A 25,427-nucleotide genomic window follows, 5' to 3' on the forward strand; every position below is an offset into this window, starting at 1 on the left:
TCGACGGCCAATAAAACCGACTACCAATGGACCCCTTCGTCTTATTTATTCCTGGATGACCACCAAAGGGAAAACAGTGGAACTCCTGAAATATGTCTTTTGCTCTTTTGAAACCCTTTACGACAAGAGTTTTTTTTCCTTTTCCAATATAAAATAGTTTTTCATCTGCAAAATAAATAAAATGTTTATGTTCATAGAAATAGTTGGATACACCAGAGAGCCTCGTAGGAGGACAGAAACAGATATATACAGGAGGGAGGGATCACAAAGTTAAGTGAAAAGCCTAACCAGTAGGACACAATGTAAAGTATGGCATGACTGAGGTGAGATTTTCATAGTCTTTGCTGTAAAGACTAAGAAAACAAAATCCCCAATACATGCATAAAATGTGAACAACAACTGTAGCACTTCTGGGTGTTAATGACTTGACAGCAAGTACATATTGCCCGGCCGGCATAACATCATAAGACAAAATCCTAGAACTATAATGCTGGTGGAGGGCAATACGACTTCCCAAAGAGCAACAACATTATGTACACGCACACCCCTAACTAAGGTTATATGTAGTTGATGAAAACCAAGTGATCTTTCAATTACAAATGTATATGTAATATAGGGTAATGAACAAAAGTAAACAAAACTGTCAAAAACAGTCTCAAAATACCCCTTAAAAAACTGCTAGCATATTCACTAACCACCTTTAAAAAAAGTGTATTTCTTTCAAAATGTGCACTGCCCACTTGCTATTGGCAAATCATAGTTCAACTCTTTACGAGAAAGAAATGGTTTGCTTTTTGCATGCAGACAAATGGAATTCATGCAGTGGCCTGGCTAGTAGCTTGTAACTTGACATGTTTGCCCAGGACTATTTAAGCAATGATCACACATTCCAGGGGCCGTACCGTAAGCTAACAGTCAATAGGGCCAAGTACAGCAAAGGTCCTTTAACTAGGGTTAGGGTTGCAATTAGCACCTCAGGTTTGTTAGCGAAGCAGTGAAGCCAAGAGCAATACTTATATCTGAAACAATGGGCCACGGTGAGCCATGCTATCTGCTTTAGACAACAAAAAAACCTAAGATGGACACCATGGAAATGGAAGTAGAGGCTCTGTGCAGTGCACATCTTCCATTCCATTGCCAGCATTGGCTTGCAGACTGTTGCTACAGAAGAGAAGAGATGTTTGGATGGGAGGTAGGTTGGCCAGGGGGTTAGAGTGGGGGAATAGTATAGGGTGAGCGATATTGCGAGGGGATCAAACTAAGTAGGCAGGCACGTGAATGCAAAACAGGTTGCTTAGAACACAGTAATGGTATGAAGAATTCAGCAACAGTTTTGAGCAACCTGACTGGTTGGCACACTATTAGGTAGGAATTAGTGTAATCCAACTGGCGTGGGACTACGGAAGACTTCTCTTGGCATTAGGTAACCCACCTTTTAATATAGGGCTCTACACAAGTTGGAAGTGTGAATGAGCAGCCAGGCTTACCTTAAAAGGGGTAATGTGAGCTGTAGAGCTGTGCAATAAAACCAGTAAATGCTGGTATCCAAGTAAACACTTATACACTTAGTTATAATAAATTATTTATTCATACATACACAATGATATTTAAAGCATTCTTTAAAAAGCAGTAATTAGCCGTAACCTTAATCCTCAGTTAGGATTCAATTAAAAAAAGTGAACAATAAAGCAGCTGAATAATGCATTCATATGTTACACATGTTCCAGCACCCGCAGGTGACGTCATTTGAGGTCAGTATAGCATTTATATATTATCATCTTTGCAATATTGAGTTTTGAAGGGAGGAAAGTTTAGGGTTGGATTAGAACAGACGGTAGGTTATAAGTGTTAGGGAGAATTCTCTGTTTAGGCTGAATTTCCTAACCTAGTGAGTCCCCCAGCAGCTTTGCTGTATTTTTGGGGTTTATTTTTTTCTCCTTCCAAGAGTGAGACTCTTTTACCCTCATTCTTGGACATGATTTGAGTGCGTTTCTTTGAATCTAGATGTGTTTAATGGGCTATGGGGTCTTTTACTCCATAGGGTTTCATGTGTTTTTATGATGTGTGTTACACAGCACCCTCCGTGCAGTAACACAGGGGTGTCATAGTGACCCCCCAGTATAGACTTCATACCCTGGGACTGACTACTGTCTCCCAGGGCATGTAAAGTCACCATTGACTTTACTAGTCTTAAATTCTGAACAGAACCAGTACAACCCATCATATTGTGGACGTACTGGCTGGGGCAATTCGATTGCCCCAGGGTCTGTTAGTCGAGGGGGCACGTCTCCGTCCCCCCTGATCGAGTTTTGGCTGGTGGCAGTGGATACTACTTTTTATATTCAACCGTGAATATTTTCCTATGGGATTTCCCATTGTTTTAGACTACTATCTTTATTTAATTATTTAAGGTAGCCTCGAACATACCGCTGGTTTATTTAATTAATATTAATTCTCCGGTTGGCATTTTTTGCTTGATTCTAAAATGGCGTTTGTGTCCTCTTCTGTCACTCCAACCCAAGTCGAGCCCTTTGTTCCACTTTTTGGCGGGCTTCTCCACAGAAGCCCTCCAAAGTGGTGCCACTATGTCTGGGGTACTTAGGAGGGGTGGAGGGGAATTTAGGCACCCTGGGCTGAGTTGTCTAGGCAACTCAAGTCGCACTCCGTCCTGATTGGCCCAAGTGGTGAGCCGGCCGGCTCACCACTTAGCATGTTTGAGTGACAGCTAGGCTGAGTGAATGGGGGTTTGCTGCATAAAAGCAGGGCTTTGGGGACTGTAACTTCAGAAGTCGCCACAGGACCTAAGAATCCGACGAGGGAGAAGCTGAGCCGACCTGCCACGACACCACGACCGGTGGAGCCCTGTTGGACCGTCTCATCACTTTTCCCAACGACAGAGGAGATCTCCCGCCGGAGAGTCTTCTTCCTTTGACTGGTAGGGATAACCAGTTTCACCGTCTTTTCGCTTTCCCGACGTATCTCGTGGCCGCCTTGCCCATGCTAAGCACACCGGCAACCGGGATACGTTTTACCACGACCGCGAGATAAAAGGTACCACCTTTTACCGGAAAACTCAGCGGCTGGTTTCTGCCCTGGTAGTGCAACGACCTGCATCTTTCCTCCATGTCGAGATCTTCTCTTCCCCTGGACGACGACGCAACTTGCAACCACTACCAGGAACAACTGCCACCGCTGGAGGATCCTTCCCACCTAAGGTACCGTGTCCCGCCTGGCTTCCCTTGCAACCGACTGTACGGGGTAGATTTAGCCCCCGGCTTTCGAACCTGGGTTAGCCTGGGACACCTTGGCTAAACTTTCCTAAACCGCTCTAAACTCTTTTCTGAACCCTCTGCAAGACTCTAAGCCTAGTGTAACTGTGTGATCTTGGGCGCATTTGTGCTCTGCTCTCTCTAAGAGTGGGCCCAGCCTTTGGACTTTGGCTTACCAGTGACTTTTTGCTCTCTGCCTTGCTGATAGTGTTCCTGAATCGTAGAGTGGTGTAATCCTGCATATTCTGTCTTTTTCCCTCCCTTTTTCACAACCTTAGTAGAGTGCAATATAGTTCAGCGCTCACCTCTGTATGAAAATAAGTGGTGTCTTACTGTGATTTTCTAATAAGGGAAAAAGGGGTGTATATATCATAATAGTAACTGCGTTTAGAATATTTTACAATAAGAGTGCTGGAGTGTTTCAACTGTGTGTTTAAAAATAAATAATTATATACTTTGATACCAAAGCTCTGGTCAGTGTTGCTTGTATTATTTTATCTGAGTGCCTATTGAGTATACTTTACATACTGCCTAACACTTCTTGAGGGAAGTCTGACTGCTCAGCCACAGCTACCAGGTAAATCTGGGTGGTACAGACTGCTACCAAGTGGGTTTACTGCTAACACCTGTAGTCTTAAATCTTTTGCAGTGGTCCCTAAGGGAACTGCACAGGTTTCTGCCTAACAATAAGAACAGTAAGATTCTCCCAAAAGGATGCAGGCAGTCTATTATCCCAGCATTAAAGTGTTAAACACTTAATACCTGTAAGGGATCAAACACTGCCAAAGCCAATAGGTACAGAATGTGGGATATTTTGACCCACTCAATTGTGCTCAGTTATATCACTTGCTGCACTGGGCCAAGAAACAACACAAAATGGCCACGATGACTCCTGTGCGTGCCAAAATCTTTAAACTGTGTTTTGTAATAACCAGAAAATGGCTGCACCGCCCTGCCAAAAAACATTTCAGGTGGGGTAAAACAGAGTACACACTGCAGGAATGTGCCAGTGTGCTCTGCAACATTTTACATGGAGCAAAGTGAAAGAGGCAGCATCATTGTGCTGAAAACCCAAAATGCCTCTTTAAAATGTAATATTTTCAACCTTCAAAGTGCTATTTGGTGTTAAATTCGTCAATTCCTCCTGAACCACTATGATCAAAAAGGCCCTGCAATGCCAAGGATCATTCTTGAGTCTCAGAGGAACCGGGCCTCATTTGAATGACAGCTCCTGTAAAAAGTATCTTTGGAAAAGCAACCAGGGACTGTGTTTTTCATTTTACACAGGAAACACAGCTATTTCTTTGCAACAAGTATCAAGAATCAGCTGTCCAGAGAAAGCCTCTAAACAGATGCACGATACATGTATCCATGCTGCAAACAACTACAGCACTTGAGGAAAGGACAGAGCTGCCTGAAGTGCGTATTTGCTGCAGATAAAAAACAAATGTAAAGAAATAAGTTAAATGTGCTTTTTCCTGAACGAAGAGCAAAATCGCCTATTAAAATATATTGTTGTGTAAAGGCTTGATTATTTAAGAATGTCAAAGGATTTACTACTGTTACAAATCCACCTATTAACTGTTTAAATTCCATAGGTATAAAGTAAAGATTTAAAAGGTGAAAATCAAAGCTAAAACCCAGGCTGAGTTGGCAAACCATATAAAAAAAACCTGTTCTGCAAGTTGCTAGCCCTGTGAAAGGGTGACACCTCAAACTTCTGGCATAGAAAAGGCTAATTGCTAGCTTGGAGGCTTTGAATACCCAGGACACAGTGACTTCCCAAGTCGTCATCAGACATTCGTCTTTGCCCCAGTGTAAGACAATAGCAGGCTAAGACACTCACCCTTCAAATGGGAGGGGCAGGACACTTCAGTCAGGAGAGAGAGAGAGAGAGAGAGAGAGAGAGAGAGAGGCCCCTCTTCCTGCTTCAAATGAATTGACATTTGCTTACAGTTGAAAGAAAGAAATAAAAAAACAGACAAGTGACAATAGATTTCCTTTTGGTCTTAAAATGCCTATTTTGCAACTGAACTTTCAAGACATTTAACTTTGCAGAAAGAATGAGAAAAAAAGTGAAAAGTGCATAATTCTAAATCTAAATTTATGCTATTCATTTGAAAACTTGGTAGGACTTGTTACTGCATAAGGAACAGAAGTTATAAAGAATGACCGATTGGTGGAAAGTATTAATGTTGTGAAAACAATTTATACACACATTCTAGGGGTAATTGCACATCTATGTACAAAGTTGGGAAATTTTAGGCCAAATCTTTCATGGTTAAAATTGCCAAAACGTAGCAGAAAGGCAAAACCAAGTGCCACAAACTTGGGGTTGGATTGAAATGTGACCCACAAAATATGTAACCTGCGCATTTGATTTTCTCAGGTGACAACTGTATAAATATGTATTTGTAGTAAAATTAGATTTTGATCCCAGCAGCTAGGGGAGGTTTCTAGACACTGTAAAATGAATACCATAAACATGAAAAAAAATGTGTGATCCAATCAGCGAAAAGCAAGGTGGAAACTAGGCTTTTGCCCAATAAAAGCATTAGGGGTGTGGACAGTAAGCCTGCCCCTGCCATATATTTTAGTGATGTCATTTGGCATGATAAATAAGGGAACCTGACAGCACCCAGACACAATGATTCCTGACTTTCTTCCCGATTTCCTGCATGGCGCCCTGTTCCTGATTTCTTCATACTTGATCCCGATCCCTGATTTTCATTACAAAGCCAAGGCCTATGCATTGCTGGACCCCTTTTCAGCTAGGCCTCAAATTCTGAAGCAGTCCCAAAAACCCAAGGGAAGCATCTTGATCCAGCCGACTTGCTACTACTATATGCATGCCAGCTGCAAACTCGCCACCCCACTGATCTCCAGTCTCCAGTAACCCGTGCAGTCCAGTGACCAGAACAGCCCACCTGATCCTGTTCTGCCCGAGTTGCCCAGCTTTCCTTGGTTATACCCGATCTGGGAGATGACCAGAAGCCCTGATGGACCAAACCCCTAAATTAAAGTGGAATAAGTTTTAATAGGAAGCATAGAAAATCATAGCATACCTTGCCTTGTTTTGTTCCATCCCAATCTCTAAGTCATCCAATCCTTATCCCGATTGCTGTAACATGGTCACAACCATTCTTGAAACCTTGCATTTGATTCTTTGTGATAGTGCTAAATACTTTAAATAATTTTGTCTTGTGAAATCCTAAACCTTTAACCCCTTTCTCGGGTAATCGAACTGGTCAGCCAGGGTGGGGGCGGAGATGCTGGGGTTGGTTCCGCGGATCAACTCTAGAACTTACTGCGTTTCAATCTGGTAACGTAGCCTGAATGCCCTAGTGTAGTGCATAACTATCCTTGTAAAAATTGATTTCCGTTTTCTTTTTCGCGCCTTTATTTTCCAAAAACGCCTCTCATTCAACAATGCATAACTCACTCAATTTAACAGCTGGAGACTTCATTTCAACTCTGGATTATACCCAGGACTCATAGCTACATCCCAACCTAAAAACCGCAATCAAACTCACCTGTCTTTCTTAAAAATCGTTTGGTTAATTTTAGGCGGGAATCCGCATTTCTGCAAAGTTTTACATGTGTGAATTTCATTCTAAATGATCTTCAAACTTCCATTCAGATTTTAATTGTTTACTATAGCTCATGTTTGTTAGCATCTTTTCAATGTTACTCCCATAGAAATGTATACTGATTGTCTGATGTATTACGAGTGGTTGCCAGGAAAATCAAAAATAAGTATAGATCTATTATTAAAAATATTAAATCTGTCGCTAATACCTGGGCTCACCAGAGATTAGTGCAAACGATTTGTTCTAAAAACTCTCGTAGTATTTGGGCACTTCTGGGGGAAACTAGGGAGTCATTGAAGGGCCAAATGGTTAATCCAATTAAAGCTGAGACATGGGTTGAGTTTTTACTTGCCCGTAACACAAAACTACCGAGTGACAAATTGGGCCCTCAGATAACCTTGGCTCCCCATCTGGCCTTTGATACCTCATATACGGCCATAATCTCTAAGATAAAGACGCTCAAACCGTCCAGAGCTCCAGGACCGAACGGCCTAGCCAATATAGTTATGAGAAAACAGCCCGAGTTCTGGGCGAGTTTATTAGCAACTCTGTTCAAAAAGATAATGTTACAGGGGCAAATACCGAGCTCATGGCAAACAGCAGTACTGATACATGTTTTTAAAAAGGGCAATCGCCTAGATCCCACTAATTATCGGCTCCTCTCCATGCTGGATACAACGGGTAAATTGTTTGCTTCTTTACTGCTTGAGGAATTACAATCATGGGTAGAAAGGGCTAACATTTTGTCCATCTTCCAGTGTGGATTTAGGAAAGGTTATTCAACGAGTCACAATTTAATGGTCATGAACCTGTTGAGAACTAAAGCACGCAGCAAAGGTGCACCACCTTTATATGCTTTATATATTGATTTTAAAGCAGCTTTCGACACCATCCCTAGGGAACGTTTGTGGGCTAAACTTAACGGTCTGGGGTGCCCAGCATGCATCCTGTATTACCTGAAATTGCTGCACTACAATACGTCAGTCAGACTGAAATTAGATCAAGAAGGACACCTGACTGACAAAGTGCTGCAGAACAGGGGGGTGAAACAGGGCTGTGTGACGGCCCCCTTGGTATATAACCTGTATGTTTACGACATACCAGTGGCCATAACGGCCGTCTCAAACTGTCCACCTAAGATTGGGGAGCTGGTATGCACTGTCCTGGCTTACGCAGATGACTTGGTCATTTTTGATCACACAATCAGTGGCCTACGCAGATCGGCCACTGCATTGTGGGATTATGCGAATCATAATGGCCTTACTATCAATCTGGACAAGACTAAGGTATTGCGATTTACCAATAAAAGAGTGTCACGTGTAAATCTTATGGTGGGTAAGAACATAATCCCTTACGCCCCACATTATCGGTATATGGGTATTGACTTCGAACCTAGTGGTGACTATACCATATGCAAACATTCTCGGATGACGCGAGCAGCGCAGGTTACATCGCTGGTTGCGAACTTTACCAACAAGCAAGGAGGTTTCACGTTATGGGGCACTCGCCAACTATATGTGCAGGTTTTTACTCCCATGATAACCTATGGTCTAGAGGCCTTGTTCGACCTAGATCTTAGCTGGCTACAAGTTATAGAAGGGAAATTCTGGCGGCGGGTCTTGGGGCTGCCCCCAGGAATTCCAATGGCCATTTTACGCCTAGAATTGGGCATACCATCATTGAAAGCTACAGTGATGAAAAAGAGACTAGGGTTTTTTATCAAAATGCGTAGTGGTACAACAAATTCAATATTGACTGCTGTGGATAAGGAAATATGTAAAAAACAAAATATCCTCTCACCCGCTGCTATAATGTTAAAATATCTTGCTGATATAGGATGGACGTATCGTGAAGGGGACTATACCCGGCAAGTTCAGAGAGCCTTAGACAAGCGAATAGATATGTGGGATTGGTTGGAAAATTTTGCCCACCTCAGTACATTGAAAAGTTATGAATTTGTGAAATTTAGGTTGTATACATATATGAGACCGCAAGATTACCTTAACTTATGCCCTTGCAAAAGACTGCGACGTTTTGTACTCCTATTAAGACTGGGCCAACTCCCGACCCTTTGGGTCACGGGCCGGAGAGATCGACTGCTGTCGACACTAAGGATTTGCAGATTGTGTAAAATCGATAATGTTCTTGAGACAGCAAGACATGTCCTGACTCAATGCAGTGGGATGACAAACATAATATATCAACATATGGGAAAGTATACGCATGACTCTGTAACAACCTCTAAGGCATTATTTTGGCATCACTGCTTAAATTCCGAAAATATCCACATTTTTACTGCTTTATATAACATTTGGTTGGTCATAGAGGGAAAATTGGGCATTAGGATCTGAATAGGCAGCATTATCTACACCCAGGTGCAGAGATGGGATACACCTTTACTAGAACCCTTCCTGGGTCATGCGTGACTCTGTAATTGTGAATCCTGTAATTAAGAATTTCTACTGCTAACCGCTATTCCAAATATTGTCAGTATTTCGTATCCTGGTGAGTTCTGGTGTGATTCCCGCAGGGTTCGATTTAGGATGATCTAGGTTATTTTAGGTTTTAGAATGCACGATTGTGTCTGGGCTAGATTTATTTATTTATGGTGAATCCTGTAATTATGAATTCCAACTGCTAATCGTTCTCCCAAATATTGTCAGTATTTTGTATCCTGGTGAGTTCTGATGTGATTTCCACAGGGTTTGATTTAGGACGATCTAGGTTGTTTTAGGTCTTAGAATGCATGATTGTGTCTAGGCTAGATTTATTTATTTATTGTTATCGTTATTAGCATTCTTAATTTTTTTTTTTTTTTTTTACTTAGTTGTGTAATCTTAATCTTATTATTGTATTTTGATGTCATTCATGTGTAAAGTTTATTAGCTAAACTGTAACACATTAAATAAATAAATAAATACTGATTTAAGGATTTTTGCACACTTTTCATTGTTTTGCTAAGCCATTTTCGAATGTCATTTTAAAAAGTATAAGATTTCAAACCCGTTTTTCTCTCTTGTTTGGGATGGGAAGGTTGTATTCAAATTCTGTTTACTGTTCTTTATTCCTGAACGCCTGCTGCTTCCGGATATCTATTCAGAATTGGTTATTTGGGGGGGAATCTTAACTTAAATGCTAGCTGTTCAAACGTTCTTTTCTCTGGTGTTTTATATTTTGTGCTGCTAAGAGTGAATTGAAGTGCCCTACATAACTTCCTATTTGTTATTGCCACCACATTGGTGATTGCTGCTCCCTAGTAAAAAGTATGTTTGATTTGAATTTTAAATAAATAAATAAATATTACCTTTACCAACCAGTCTGATTCCTGGTCCATTGTGACCTGGGGTATTTTGAGAAGGGGTGTGATATGAGTGGTAGATCACTCAGAATATTGAACCTATAGACATAATTAAATAAGCATTTCAGCTGTGCGCTGCAAACTAGGCGGAGACCAGGGTGTATCGCCTGATTGAACTACTTAACAGATTTGGGGGCTCGTCCGGGATGGGTTTTGAGTTCGAGTTACCACCCGTGACAACACAGCAGACTAACCTGCAGGGTAGTGACTCCTTGCTTGGTTGGTGTACTGTGCTACACTGTACAAGTTCCTCCCAAGACAAATACTCCAAGACCAGGCAAGTCTATAAAAGTAAAAACAATACCAAAATAATTAATAAAGAAATTGTTAGGTACAAAATGACTGTTCCTGTAGAAATCAGTACAGCTAGGGAGCACCTCCCGCACAAGCTTTTTGTCAGGGGTGAGTGGCCAGAACAGAATGAACATGTCTGGCTGCAGGAAATCACGGAACAGGTCACTGCCATGAACCTGGATACCTGGCAGGACACGGACCCATTACACCAAGCTCTTAGTGAATTGTACAAGGCCCCAAAAGTTAAAGATGAGCAGAGTAAAATTGCCAGAATTGCGGCCTACCTATACCTCCACATAGGAGTGATACAGGAAAAGCACGCTGAAAACATAGTTGTGGCACAGAATCAAGTTGAATCACTAGAGAGAATCCAGAATGATCTAGAATCTGCAGAACAAAAGCTACTGAAGAGCCAAGAATTAGAGGCAGAATCAAGAGATTATGTCACAAAATTAAAAGAAGATCTGGCTCTCCTACAGAAAGAGAATGCAGAGCAAGACACCCAATTACAGGCACTAAAAGAGGAGTGTCAGGAAAGGGTCGACTCTCTGCAAGAGAGTCACCAGAACTTAAATCAACAGATAAAATATAACAGGGTCTGCGCAGAACAGATAGTTACCCTACAAAACTAGATAGAAACCTTAGAAGAGGAAAATAATAAATGAATTATTAGAGACCTACACTCCCAAACAGAATTTGATGAGGAGCGCCAGAAATCCAGTGCCATCAAAAATCAAAGGGATGACCTGACTGAACAGAGGGGCACCCTAAATCAGGAGAGGGATGCCTTAGGCCAGGAAGTAAGCCAATTAAAAATCGAGCTAGAGGGAAGAAAATTGGCCCTCCAGGAGCTCAATGAATTAAAGACAGAGTATGGGAAGCTACTAGAGCACACCAGACAGGTGGAGGATGCTCTGAAGGGAACACCCAGACCAAATATGCTAAAACTCGGGAGGCGAGTCTCCTGCAGCAACAATTGGCCAAGTATTCCAAGACCATGCAGGAAGCGCAGAGAGACAATGAGGCTCTCTGTGAAAAGAATGATGGGCTCCACCAACAAGTAGCAATGCAAGGGCGAATCATTGAGACCAGTAAGGCCTTGATAGAGGAACAAAAGCCTCAGATTTTTGCTCATCACCAGGGAATAGGGGCTGAAAGAGAAAAAGGTAGAGAGGGACAGAGCAACCCCTGATCCTAACGTCAGGACCCCTGTACTCAGGGACTCAAACCACTTCAATACCATGAACTCTGCCAGCTTCATGTCCACTGGCTCACATGAACCAAGGGCCATGGGGATGGTAGAATTCAATAGAGTTGGGAAGATGGGACTGACAGATCAGCGCCCCCCAGAAATTGATGGACGGGCATCCCTGTACAGATTCCCAAATGTTATGGCTAACATCCCTGACCAGGAAGACTCCTATGAGGGGAGAGTCAGGGAACTAGATCCACAAAAATACTGCCTTGGAAAAGATCAGTTTGTAAAATTTGGTGGGGAACTCCAGGAAATAAAGCCCAAAAAGAGTATCCTCAAGAACTCTACCCAGTTAGGGGCGGGGGGTTACTCCACCAATCCTGGGAGCAGGGGAGAGTCGGAAGACTCTTCTGAGCACCACAGATATACGGAAACTAGGCCCCAACATTCTGCAATCCCCTCTCAAGCTCGCAGAATCAGGGAGTGCCCAGAGGATCAAGAAGCCACCTCCAGTAGTAGTGCCTCAGAGTCTGAGGACGAGTGGACTCGGATGACTAAAACCAAAAAGGCAAAATTAAGAGAGCTATGCAAAAAGATCCCCTTAAGCAGATCAAGGCAATTAGGAGTGTTATAACTTTGTATCATAATAATGCAAAGTATTCGGTCTGGAAACACCTTGAATTATATGAATAGATGATGGACACTTCATCTGAAAGATAGCCAGAATTACATCCAGTATGTGAAATGGACATTCTCTCCTGAATACTCCAGTTTCTTTGCGGGACTGGAGGATCAGAATCACTCAAGATGGTCCACCTACAGGGCGGCCATCTTAAAACACTTCTCTGCACATAGAAACCCCCAAGAGGCCCGCAAGGCGGCCTACAATCTGCAGTGCGGGGAAGATCAGGCCCCACAAGAAATTTGTACAGGAGCTCAAACGTGCCTTTGCGCAGACCACCAGGAGGGTGCGCACTGATAGTCAGGAGTTCATCACCACCTTCTTCCATGCACTCCCCAAATATATAATGACCAAGCTGGTGAGGGACTTTCACGAGATGAGATCACTGGACTGGGTCATAGAACAGGCGACCCGTATTTATGAGGTACAGAAACCTGTAAATTACAAGAACACAAATAAAAACCCCAAACCAGCCAACACCCCTGCTGCTGTAAGGTGGCGGAGGTGAAGGTTGCCCCCATTTTAGATCTGGAGATGGGGGGGGGGCTAAGAATATACCTGTACAAAATCCATCCAATCAAGGAACCTGAAGGCCCTTGGGCCAATCCCAGACATGCAGTAGTCAGGGGGGTAATCCCACAAATGGGACCCATAACTCCCCTGATTACATCAGCCCCTGATACAAGGGTAACAAACCCATCCTGGGGTATGTGTGGACTCCCCCAGCCCAAAGAGGGGGGGGGATGCAACCAGGTTGGTACCACCACAGGAAACTTCCCTCCTAACTTTCCCCAGGGGGGCAGTAATCCCCCCAAATACCGTGTTGAGTTTCTTTCCCCGGTACCCTCAAAACATTAACCTACAGAACAACCCTCCTTTCTTTCCCCACTTTCCTGAGCCCAGACAGCCCAATCCGGGAGAGGGGAGGCCAAGGGTGGAGGGTTACCCCAATTTTCCAAACCCAGGGTACTATGGGAGAAGGGATTGTTACCTTTCCTGTGATTCACCTAGGATGGACCAGAGACCCCGATACCAGCCGGAACGGGTGTCTCAACTGGAGCGCTAGGTCCAGAACCTGTCCCAGGATCTGGATCGCATGCTGAGGGCTCAAGACGAACGTGCTGGCTCAGAACCCCACAAACCAAGGGTCTGGTACTCAACTCACCTGTTCCAGAGGAGGAGGCACGGGGGGAAGGGAGGTGTAAATCCTTAGAGGAAGCTTCCTTCCCCACCCGTGAAAAGCCCCTGGACATCCAGGAACCGGAACCAAAATCTCTTGCCCCCGAAAGTCTGCAACCCAAGGAACAGAGGGTGGGTAGGAGAAATAAAGGACCCAAAAAGGCCCATTTTGTGCAGAAGGTTAGTGTCCTCCAATTTGAAGGAGAGGGGTCCTCAGAGGATTCCGGGAAAAAGATCTTCTCCTTCAGGGAGGGGGGGGACTCCTGCCAAAGAAACATGGGTCCCAAGAGATCCTAATGAAGACTGGGTGAATGTGGGGGCCGAGTTAGAATCGCCCATCACTGAAGGCCAGAATGATAATTTGTGAAACCACGCTGCCCAAACCTATGCTGGTGACTGGCTCCAAAAAGGGGGGGCCAGAATCAGAACCCCGGGGAGCCCAAAACTTCCCAAATATCCAACGCTCACATTTTTCTTGCAGATCCCCAAGCTCCCACACAGAATCATGCCCAAACTACCCCTGTGTCGGAGCCAAGAAATCGACCAACCAACTGGCCCAAAATGCACATTATCTTTGCCCCCTTGAGGAGAAGGAGGGAAGATTTTATGCCCCGGTCCCAATACAAGGGCAGTGTACATTGTCGGCACTGGTGGACACTGGATCCCAAGCAACTCTTCTGTCAAAGAGAGCCTTTGATCAGCTGAATTCTGGAAGGGGGGGGGGGAGAGATACCAGATCCCTCTCAGCCCTCTTCCTGGACAACTTCACAACTTCGATGGGAATGAAATTCCTGTCGAGGGGACTGCGGATCTGGAAATTAAAATTGGGCGACAAGATGAAACATCCGGTCACAGTCGTGGTGCCGGAGGGAACCCCCTGTCTATTAGGGAATGACATCCTCCGTAGGTTGTCTCCCCTAATAGACTGTGAATAAGGTACTCTGGACCTCGACTGACAGGCCAATCAAATTTAAACAGAGTGTCAACCATGTTAGACTAAATGGCACCTGCCACATGGTTGAACAAAAACCAGATCAAAGTAAGTTTCATCTTCAAAATAATGAAATACCCGACGTTACCATCATTGCTGTGGGACAACTAACTGGTGATGGAAACTCCACTCCATTTCTGCAAATCAACCTTCCTTCCAGTTTCAAGTGGCATTCCACACTGGAAAGAAATACTCCGAAATTCTATACCAATTCACAATCTGAAAATCCCAATTCTATAGCCAAAATTGATAACCAACCAGCACAAAGTGTAGCTGGCGTTCAGAAGAAGGATGAACAGCTCTTCTTTCCGATTCAGTTAAATGACGGCAAGGAGTCTGTCCTCGCCCGAGTGGACTTGAATATCGAAGAAAGCTTCATCAGCGAAGTATTATTCAAGAAACTCCCAAAATACCACACCCTACACGCTCTAGAGTCAGTGTATAAATGGGTAGGGGACCTGGAAATCCCCTGTTCCAAACATCTTCTGCTTAACAGCTGCAGGATCAAAAGTTCGAGGTGATAAAAGCAAAGAACACAATTGATGGGTCGTGCGAGGTGTTCCTTCCGCCTTTTACATGGGCAGTCACATCCTCAACCGACTCGGGATTACTTTGGATCCCAGTTATTGCCAAGCCCAGTCCCTACTGGAGAGTAAATCTCTGGGTCCTGGCAATTCCAAAGAAAGCCTTCCGGTCAGCCCCAGTGCTACGGTAGGAAATGGAAGTTCGGAAATGGCAGAGAGGTCACTATTCCAGGCCTCGCCTACAGATCCATGTCATGCATATGATCAGATATTCCATCCATGTTTTTCAATTGGCAATTGTCTGTACTGTATTATATACTGTATTTTACATTGTATTCACATGCATGTACCAGCCTGTGGCAGGCACTGTAACTAAGCTACAAGACTTCTTGGGCAGCTGGGCGCAGCAGTACAAGGGCTTGGTGCGCATTATCAAATAAACAGTATCCGCATCCCCAAGGGCGACTTGACAGAAGAAAAGGTGGATCCACATCAATCAGCTAAAGAGTTGCCACCCCAGGCACACTGTGGCAAATTGAGGATTCCATAGAAAACCCAGTGGGGGATACTTATGAAGCATAGAAATATGTTAATGTCACTGAATGCATGCGTATATCCCACTGCTGAAATCCCGATTGGAGGACAGTAGGGGGGGAAATTGTCATAACCGGTTTTTGTTCTATTTTATAGATTTGCACGGATTATACCTTACCAAGGAGGACCTCCTCGGGGACCCGGAAAGGAGAAACCCAACGAAATCCGGAGTGTCGCTCCACGCCAGAAAAGAAAACCTGAGAGAAGGCTGGCGGTATCGCTCCACATTCCAACCAGAGGCAGCGAGCAGAGCGTGTTGCATCATTCGCTCATGGAAGAAGGACTCGTACCCGACTGAACCTGCTTTTCAAGAAAAGAAAAATAATCCCACATGCCCGACTCCCCCACGACTGGAAGTGTCCAGGTGTAGTCAGGGGGGTGGGGGGGAATTCTGTGGGATATTTTGACCCACTCAGTTGTGCTAAGCTATATCACTTGCTGCATTGGGGCAAGAAACAGCACAAAATGGCCGCGCTGACTCCTGTGCGCGCCAAAATCTTTAAACTGCATTTTGTAATAACCAGAAAATTGCTGCACCGTCCTGCCAACACACATTTCAGGTGTGGTAAAACGTAGTACACACTGCAGGAATGTGCCAGTGTGCTCTGCAACATTTTACATGGAGCAAAGTGAAAGAGGCAGCATCATTGTGCTGAAAAACCAAAGTGCCTCTTTAAAATGTCATATTTTCAACATTCAAAGTGCTATTTGGCACTACATTCATCAATTCCTCCTGAACCACAATGATCAAAAAGGCCCTGCAATGCCCAGCATCAGTCTTGAGTCTCAGAGGAACCGGGCCTAATTTGTATGACAGCTCCTGTAAAAAGTATCTTTGGAAAAGCAACCAGGGACTGTGTTTTTCATTTTACACAGGAAACGCGGCTATTTCTTTGCAACCAGTATCAAGAATCAGCTGTCCGGAGAAGAACAAGTTACTCTCTTACCTGGTAACGTTCTTTCGATGGGATGGTCCGACGACGTATTCCATATCTATGACCATAATCACCACAGCTGTTGTGCTTCGGAAAATCTTTCGGCCTCTGCGTCGATACGCTGTCCTCGAGGGCCTCCGTCGAACCAACATCACCAAATGTTATAAGTAGGACGCACGACGCACATAGCCTCAATTGTAGTTTTTTCCCCAGAACGTGTGGCACCAAACCACTGTCACTATGACCACAGAAAGCCTTGCGGGAACGTAAGCTGCAATCACATAAGAAATTCTGTAGCGGGGCCGGTAGGGAGGAGCGATATGGAATACGTCGTCGGACCATCCCATCGAAAGAACATTACCAGGTAAAAGAGTAACTTGTTTTTCGAGGGGATTGGGTCCTCCGACGTATTCCATATCTATGACAGACTCCCAAAGTAGTACCAACGTATGGAGGAGGGAAAAGAATTCAGAATATAGAAATTTTGAATGCCCAATTAAATTGCAGAGTAAAGGACCGCCTTGCCAAAGGTCAGATCCTGGCCATGGATAGAATCGAGGGAGTAGTGGCGGACAAAAGTATGGACTGAAGCCCAAGTGGCTGCATCACAGATGTTACGAATAGGAACACCCCTCTGCAGGGCAGTAGAGGCAGCCATACCCCTCCCCCCCCTAGTAGAATGGGCCCGTAAACCTACCAGAGGGTCCTTACGCACCAAGCGGTAACATTCAGAAATTGCCAAGATAATCCATCTAGACAGTCTGCTTAGTCACAGCTTGTCCCAAACACCTTCCAGCGTAACCAATAAAGAGCTGATCGTCCACTCTGACCAGGGACATGCGAGAAATGTAGAAACTTAAAGCTCTCCTGCGATCTAACCTATGCAGCCTCTCCTCTTCCTTACCAGGATGTGGAGGAGGATAAAATGCCGGAAGAATAACCTTCTGGCTCAAATGAAATTCTGACACCACCTTCGGAAGAAAGGAAGGACGAACTCTAAGGACAACCCTGTCCTTATGAAACACAGTGAAGGGTGGCTTAACTGAAAGTGGCTGCAACTCACTATGCGAGCGGAAGTGACTGCAACTAAAAAACACAGTTTTAAGGGTTAACAGCCTCAAAAGGACAAGAATGTAAAGGCTGAAACGGAGCACCCATAAGGAATTTCAGAACAAGATTCAAATCCCAACCAGGCACCTGGAAAGGTGACGGCAGAAACACATTAGTAAGTCCTTTGAGAAACTGAGAAATTAAAGGAATTTTGAAATAAGAACACTCCTCAGACGAGCGCTTAAATATAGACAGTTCCGCCCAGTGTTCCAGATAAGATTTTGAGGTGGGAGTATTTTACACATGATTTTTCAAATTAGAGCGTAAATGCAATTTCAAGAGAGTAAAAATTAGTTTTCTCCTCTGCAAGAGTAAAACGTATCCAACATACACCCAAAGCATATGTAAAATCAGACCCGTAGCCCAAAAGAGTTGTAGATCAAAGTTGTCTGGCTTGGCTTTAACCATTTTATTACACTTGTGGAAAATATTCTGCCATAAAAAAACTTACAAGTACATGGTACTTCTGTAAGCCTAAGTGGTGATGGTGCTGTCTCTGCAGCCAACATTGGTGGTGTTAATAGGGCCAATTGCTACTGAGGACATGGTTGACAACAATGGCGCTGCTTCTGAAAGTATGATGGGTGCACATGGTGCCGTCTGTTGGGCCCTGCATTGTGGGGTTGGTTGCACTGGGCCATGGGGGTGGCAAGAGTAGCGCTGTTGCTGACATGAAGTCCTGGGTGGTTTAGGGTGTGGCACTGCCCTGGAAAGTGGCGTTGGTGTACCAGCGCTGCTGCTCAGACCATGGGTGGTCATGGCAATGCCTTTTAGGCCTTGGGTTATGTTGTTGGTTGTACTCTCAGAATTATCTTTGATGGTGGTGTTGGGGCTGCCACTGCCTCTGCAGCCAGCGGTGGTGACTGAGAGGCTGATTGGTAGGTTTGGTGGTGCCTGGGTGGTACTGCTCGTTGTACTGGGCCATGGGTGGTGATGGCAGCAGTTGAGCAGGTGCTGCTGTTGACGTGCTGGGGGTGGTGACAGCACGGTCTCTGCAGCCCTGGATGGTGGTATTGCTGAGGCACGTGCTGATATTGTGGCCCATGGTAAATTGCGAGAGGGAGGTGCATGACACAGTGTACGCAGGAAAGGGTGCAAGAGAGTGCATGCCTATGAGTAAGGATGATGTGAGAGCAAGTGGGTGCACACTGTGCAGCAGCTGCGATAGAGAGCATGCAAGAGAGGGAGAGTGTGCATGCATGGCTACAAGATTGTGTGCTACAGAGAGGGTATCGAGTGTGGGTGAATGGGATTGATTGTGTGCAATGCTGGTGTGAAAGTATATGCACCTGAGGGGGAGGGAAGGTGGTGTCAGAATAGATGTACGAAGGAGGAGGCAGATGGCGGCTCAGATGGCCGAACGGAGGGGGGGCACACACAAGAAACAGCGAAACATAAAAAGTGAAAGGGTTTTAAAAAATAATGAGGAAGAGGGCCCCAACAGGGAATGGCTGGGGGATGAAAAGAGAAATGGCACCAGGTAAACAAAGCAGTGAAAACAGAGCACCATTTGAAGGAAAAAGCAAAGAAAAATTGCCATCAATGGTCTTGACGACACTGGGAAGGGGTTGCTCAACAAAGAGGCTAATTCAGGGCTAGATTAACTTTTCAGGTCTCTTCCCCTTGCATGTCAAAGTGACAGATGGGGTCAGCAGGACGAGGCTCAAAAGGTTACCAGAGCTCCACTACAAGTTGCCCAGCACACCGGAGACGGCAGAACCAATATGGGGAAAAGTTTGTGATGGGCCCAAACGCTCCAAGCAGCGTGCCTGCTTTTTGTGTGCGCTATATTTCCCCCTTTCCACCCACCCCCACTCACCACAGCAGACACTGACAGCAAGCAGCAGAGCAAAGAAGTGTTCACATCTCAATTGAAGTCTGCATATCAAAAGAAGACAGGAGAGCCGTCATTAAGCATTCACTCCCCCAGCCTGGAGGAGGACGTTTAACATTTAGATTTTCGTGGCCATCAAGGCATATTAAGCAGGAATGGCGGCCCCTGCAAACAGCTGATTTTGCAATTTTATTGAAAATCGCAGATTCGCTATAAACTGAAGGGTCTCATATTAAGCAAGGAAAGTAATCTAATATACCCATTGCACAATATGTATACATTTCAGACTGTCGGGGCATGGTACCTAGTTGGTTTTTATAGGAATGCTTGTTTGAATGAGTCTCCTGCACTGTAGTCTGGGCTCCCGGTACCATGGTTTACAAAACTGTACTTGCCCCCCAGTCCAACAGTTGCAAACTCCCAAAGCCCCCCCCCCCGCCATCCCCCTCCCCCCTCCCCCATCAGAGTCAAGGCCCAAATAATGCCATGGTTGTGTACTTCAGGTAAAAAGGCTACTGGAAGTTAGACCAGTCCAAGACGTGGCCCTCAACAGTACATCTTTAAACACATCCTAACCCTCCACTCCACTGCAACAACATTTCATAGGGGCAGGATCCCAAAACATTTCCCACACACATCTAGATACAGAGATATTGCACTGCAATCCTTGCTGTGCTTAAACAATTTAACAACAGCTAAACCAATACTGCAAAGGCATTTCAATGTGTCATTTAAAGCATAATATAAAATGTACCTTTGCTCAGATCAGAGACTTCCCCCATCCGGAACAGCTTTGAATTTCCAGTATGGTAATAAAAATGACACATGGCCGCGCATAGTCTGCCCTTGCAAACTGCTAGATGGTGCGGGGAACAGAACAGGACCTAAACAATACATGCTGTCCGCAGCATACTCCTTCTGCCGGCACTATACACCGGCCTCTGAAGGAGCATTAAATGCATGTCCTTGTCTAGCATATTACGCCCTACCCCAGGCATTGGCATCCGCCATCCACCATTTCTGTGAGGTTCGGGCAGAGTCTGAAGAGCAGTAATCGCTTCAGTGAGCATCGCAGCTCGAGAGCTGGATTAAATATGCCGATTAAGTTAACTGGAATCCTGCGTGCCAACATTGCAGACCGTCATCATTATCAGCTACAGACAATATTACGCCTTGGGGGTTGGAAGAATGCACAGCCGACTAAGAGCTAGTACTGAGGAAACAGGTACAGGTTAGAAAAACTTGCGGCAAAGCAGGTCAGAGTGGCGTGGAGATGGGTACAGCCCAGAGTACGAGAATAAAAGGCTAAGAATGGCATTTCCCGGAAACTACCATTTTAGAGCACATACAAATAATAGCAAAGCAAAGTGTCTACTATTTAAAGGTGGGAGACGTGCATGCCCCATTATCCTCAGCGCAATAGGAGATTATGTCCGTTCTTTTACGACGCATTATGGCAGATTCCTTCTGCTTCCGAGCGCTGGAAACAGTTGTCACCATTAATAAATTTAACGATTCTCTGTTTAAAGTGGCAGAGCCAGGGGAGGGGCCGCCTACCGCAGCTCCCCTCTGGTGCCGAGTGCGCCCCCAAGCTGGTGCTCTATTTAACCCCCCCTACCCTCTCGGCCCATATGCTCGATTTATTTGGCTCAGGAGAAGGAGGAAACCTCAGGGACCCCTTTCTTGTAACACAGCGCGGGCCAACCATAAATATTTTTCGGTTAAGAAAAAAAACACATACCTTTCTTACTGCGAATCCACAGGGCACGGGCCTGCCTCAGTGAGTGCAGGACTAAAGGAGCCGTTTAGGTATTTTTTGGAGCCCTAACAGAGCGAGCGCTGCCCAGTGAACTGTCTCTGACTTACTCAGTCACACGTGCGTCGGGAATGTTCCAAGCAACTTGGGCCTGGGCAAACTCCACCTCCTCCAGTCCCTCGCTGAGCACAGAAGCCAGCCCAGCCCAGCGCCAGCCCTGCTTGCAATTGCAAAGTGCACTGTACACGTGCACTACAAAAACATAAAAACGGAATTTCAATCAGTATATCGTTACAAACAAGGTAACGGTTATTTATTCATAATTAAATTGTTCACGATGTTTATACCGGCATACCATTACAACCCTAGCGTAAACAGTATGCAGAAGAAAATTAAATGCATCGTAATGGCTTTAATTACATGCGTATAAAGCAAAGATACGCACCTTATCTGTAGGGCTGGTTCCGCCAGGTAACCTTTAACAGTACCCACTTGCAGGGGCCTGTGGGCCAACAAAAGAAAAAAAAGAACCACAGGAATGTCACATGAAAAAGGATCTACATTCTTAACCCTGCACCAGTCGCAGAACTTTCTCCAACGGCAACGGTACAGGGACTTTGTTGCCGGCCTCTGGCCGAAAGCAACACCTCCATCACGTCTTCAGGGAGGTCCCAATACTTATACATCAACCTTTCAGAATCCAAGCGTGAAGATTGAGGGATCGGACCTCTGGATGGAGAACCTGACCCCCCCTCCCGTGAGAGCATGTCATCTCGGTAGTGAAGACGGCATGGAGGGTAGATGGACAAGTCGAGAAGGTCCGGGTACCACGTCCTCCGAGCCCAAGCCGGAGCAATGAGGATCATCCGGGAACCGAACCTCCGTAGCACTTGCGGGATGACGGGGACTGGAGGAAACGCATACAGCAGTGGGAAGGACCACTCCGCCACGAACGTGTCTCCTAAGGCTCCTTTTGGAGGAAATTCCCACAAGCAGAACCTTTCGCACTTCGGGTTGACACTGGAGGCGAAGAGATCCACCAGAGGGGTCCCCCAAAGGGCAAAGATCTCCAGGAGAATCTCCCGAGCCAGCTCCCACTCGTGAGAGATTGCACTCTGCCTGCTCAGAGCGTCCGCCGTCTCGTTTTAGTCTCCGGCCAGATGAACTGCCGAGATCGAAACTTCCTGCTGGATGGCCCAGAACCAGAGCTGCATCGCCTCCCTGCACAGAGGAAGTAACCCTGCCCCCACCTTTTTGTTGAGGTAGTGCATGGCCACTGTGTTGTCCGTCAGAATCAGGACATTCTTTCCTCGCACAGTCGGCAGAAAAGCCTTCAGGGCAAGCCTGACGGCCCTCAGCTCCAACAGATTGATATGGAGTCTGGACTCCGACGGAGACCAACGACCACCGACTGTCAACTCGTTGGCATAAGCTCCCCATCCCGTGAGGGATGCGTCCGTCACGATCGTCACCTCCGGCCAGTGTAGCCAAAACGGAGCCCCCTTCATCAGATTGCCTTCGACGGCCCACCACAGAAGGTCCTGGGCGTCTGAGGGCAGCACCTGAACAGGCTTCGACATCCTGCCGGAGGACTGCGACCACTGCATCTTGAGGGCCCACTGCAGAGATCTCATCCGCAACCTGGCCACCGGCACCAGAAGAATGCAGGATGCCATGAGGCCGAGCAACCTCGAGAACTTGAATGCCGGGAGACTCTGGGCGTGTTGAAACTTGTGCACCATCTGCTGAATGTGATGAGCCCTCACCTGGGAGGAAAACACTGCCCCAGGGATGTGTCGTGCACTGCTCCGATGTACTGGAGCCGCTGGGTTGGTGTCAAATGGGACTTAAGCCCAGCTTGTGAAGGGAGTGGCAGGTTTCGGACAGATGGTCCAGGACTTGCTCAGGAGTGCGTGCCTTTATCAACTAATCGTCCAGGTAGGGGTAGACGTGAATCCCCCCCTTTCCTGAGATATGCTGCCACCACCTCCATGAGCTAGGTGAAGACCCTCGGGGCGGAAGTCAATCCGAACGGCAGGACCCGAAACTGAAAGTGCGAGTTGCCAACCGCGAACCTCAGGCACTTCTTGTGCCTTGGATGGATCGGCACATGAAAATAAGCATCCTTGAGGTCGAGAGACACCAACCAGTCCTGAAGTTGAAGGGCCTGGAGGACTTGAGAAAGAGTAACCATCTTGAACTTGTCCTTCCTGAGGAGCTTGTCCAAACCGCGCAAGTCCATGATGGGTCTCAATCCTCTGTCTTTCTTTGAAATCAAAAAATAAGGGGAATACCATCCCTTGTTCCTCTATGCTACAGGCACCAGTTCTATGGCGCCTTTCTCCAGCAGGGATCAAATTTCCTGCTCAAGGAGCGGATCCGGACTCTCCAAAGAGAGATTTCCTAGTGGATTGTCGTGAGGCCTCTGCCGGAAAGGAAGACAGTAGCCGTGGGCTATGATCTCCAGAACCCACACATCTGAAGTAATGGCACCCACTCTACAAGATGCTGCGCCAGCATTCCCCCCCCCCCAACCGGCGAACCATGGGACATGGCCTCATGACTGGGATGAAGTGGCTGCGGCAGTGCCTGAGGGCAAAGAGGCAACTGCCCAAGCGGCCTTGGCACCTCGAGTACCCGGTTTTCCACCTCTGGCACTCCTACGGTGGCCCCTTTGACTTGCAGCCCCTCACGATTTACTAAAGGGCGAGTAATAACGAAAGGAACCTCCCCTCCATTGCGGTCCCCTACGACGAAAAGGCGGAGGTTGGCGAACTGCAGCGCTCAACGACTTCACTGCAGCGCTCAACGACTTCGATGCAGCTTTGGAGGTCTGCAACCTCTCAAGGCTCTCGTCAGCCTTGCTGCCAAAAAGATGTTCACCATCAAAGGACATGTTGAGGAGCCGGTCCTACACATCAGGAGCAAACCCCGACTTCTACAACCACGCAAACCTGCGTATTACGGTGCTCACCGCCATGGACCGGCTGACACAATCTGCCATGTCCAAACCCGACTGAACGGCCTCACACATGGCATCCTTGCCATCCTGTACAATAGCAAGAAAACCATTCCACCCCTTCGGGAATATGTTCAGCCGCCAAAGAAATACAGTTCCACAGAGTGTGCGTGAAACGTGACAAGGCACACATGGAGTTGGCTGCCTGTAAAGCCATACCCCGTGAAGAAAACATTTTCTTCGCCCAGCCATCAAAACGCTTGTCATCCCTATCAGGAGGGATGGTAGGGTACGACGCCTGCTTTGCTGGGGCCGTGGCCACCTGCACCACCAAACTCTCCAGAGTGGGGTGCGTGGCCAAGTAGCAGGGGTCCCTACTGGCTGGGTGGTATTTTCGCAGCAAAGACTTGCTCACTGCCGGGAGACTCTCTGGAGCAGTCCAAGCTGCAGCCACCCTTCTTTGCAAAGCCATATGGAATGGCAGTACCGGGTCAGTTGGAGGACCTTGGTCGAGGATGTCCGTCAGGTCATCCTGCACAAAATCCACAGGTGGTGCAGACCACCCCAAGTATTCCATGACCCTCAACATAAGGTGCCGATACGAGGACTCAGCATGGGTGCCAAGCTCAGGCCGACAGAACTCCACCACCGGAGAGGTGTCCAGACCACTGGCGTCGTGCAGTGACTGACGCAGGTCCTCAAACTGGCTGTGACCAGACAAAATCTCGTCAGGCACCTCCTCAGGCACCAAACCTTCCTCAGATCCCTCATCCCCCTCAGAAATATAATCCAGAGGTTGGAAACAGTGCACAGAAAAAAGGGACAAAGACATTCTTAGCCTTGGCCAGAGCCTTTCTGGGGGGGTTCCACCGTGCCACGGGGTACCTCCGACAAAGCAGCCTCGAAAGGCGTTGAGGGCGTCGACATTGAGCAAGGCGCTGACAACTTAGACGGCGTTGACACAGGCCTCGAGGGCGGATCCAGAGCATGTCCTTCGACAGCCTGGGCGCCGATGGAGTCGATGACTTCCAGAGGCAGAGCCTCTTCGAAGGCGCGGACGGACCGGAGCCTTGCGATTGAAAAATCGCCATCATCTCCTTTCGGAAGGAATCCCATTCCTCAGGAATGGACTGCTTGGTGGGCCAAGCAACCCCAGA

The sequence above is a fragment of the Ambystoma mexicanum genome, chromosome 5q (genome assembly GCF_040938575.1).
Source record: "Ambystoma mexicanum isolate Mex_15411 chromosome 5q, UKY_AmexF1_1, whole genome shotgun sequence".
Taxonomy (NCBI): domain Eukaryota; kingdom Metazoa; phylum Chordata; class Amphibia; order Caudata; family Ambystomatidae; genus Ambystoma; species Ambystoma mexicanum.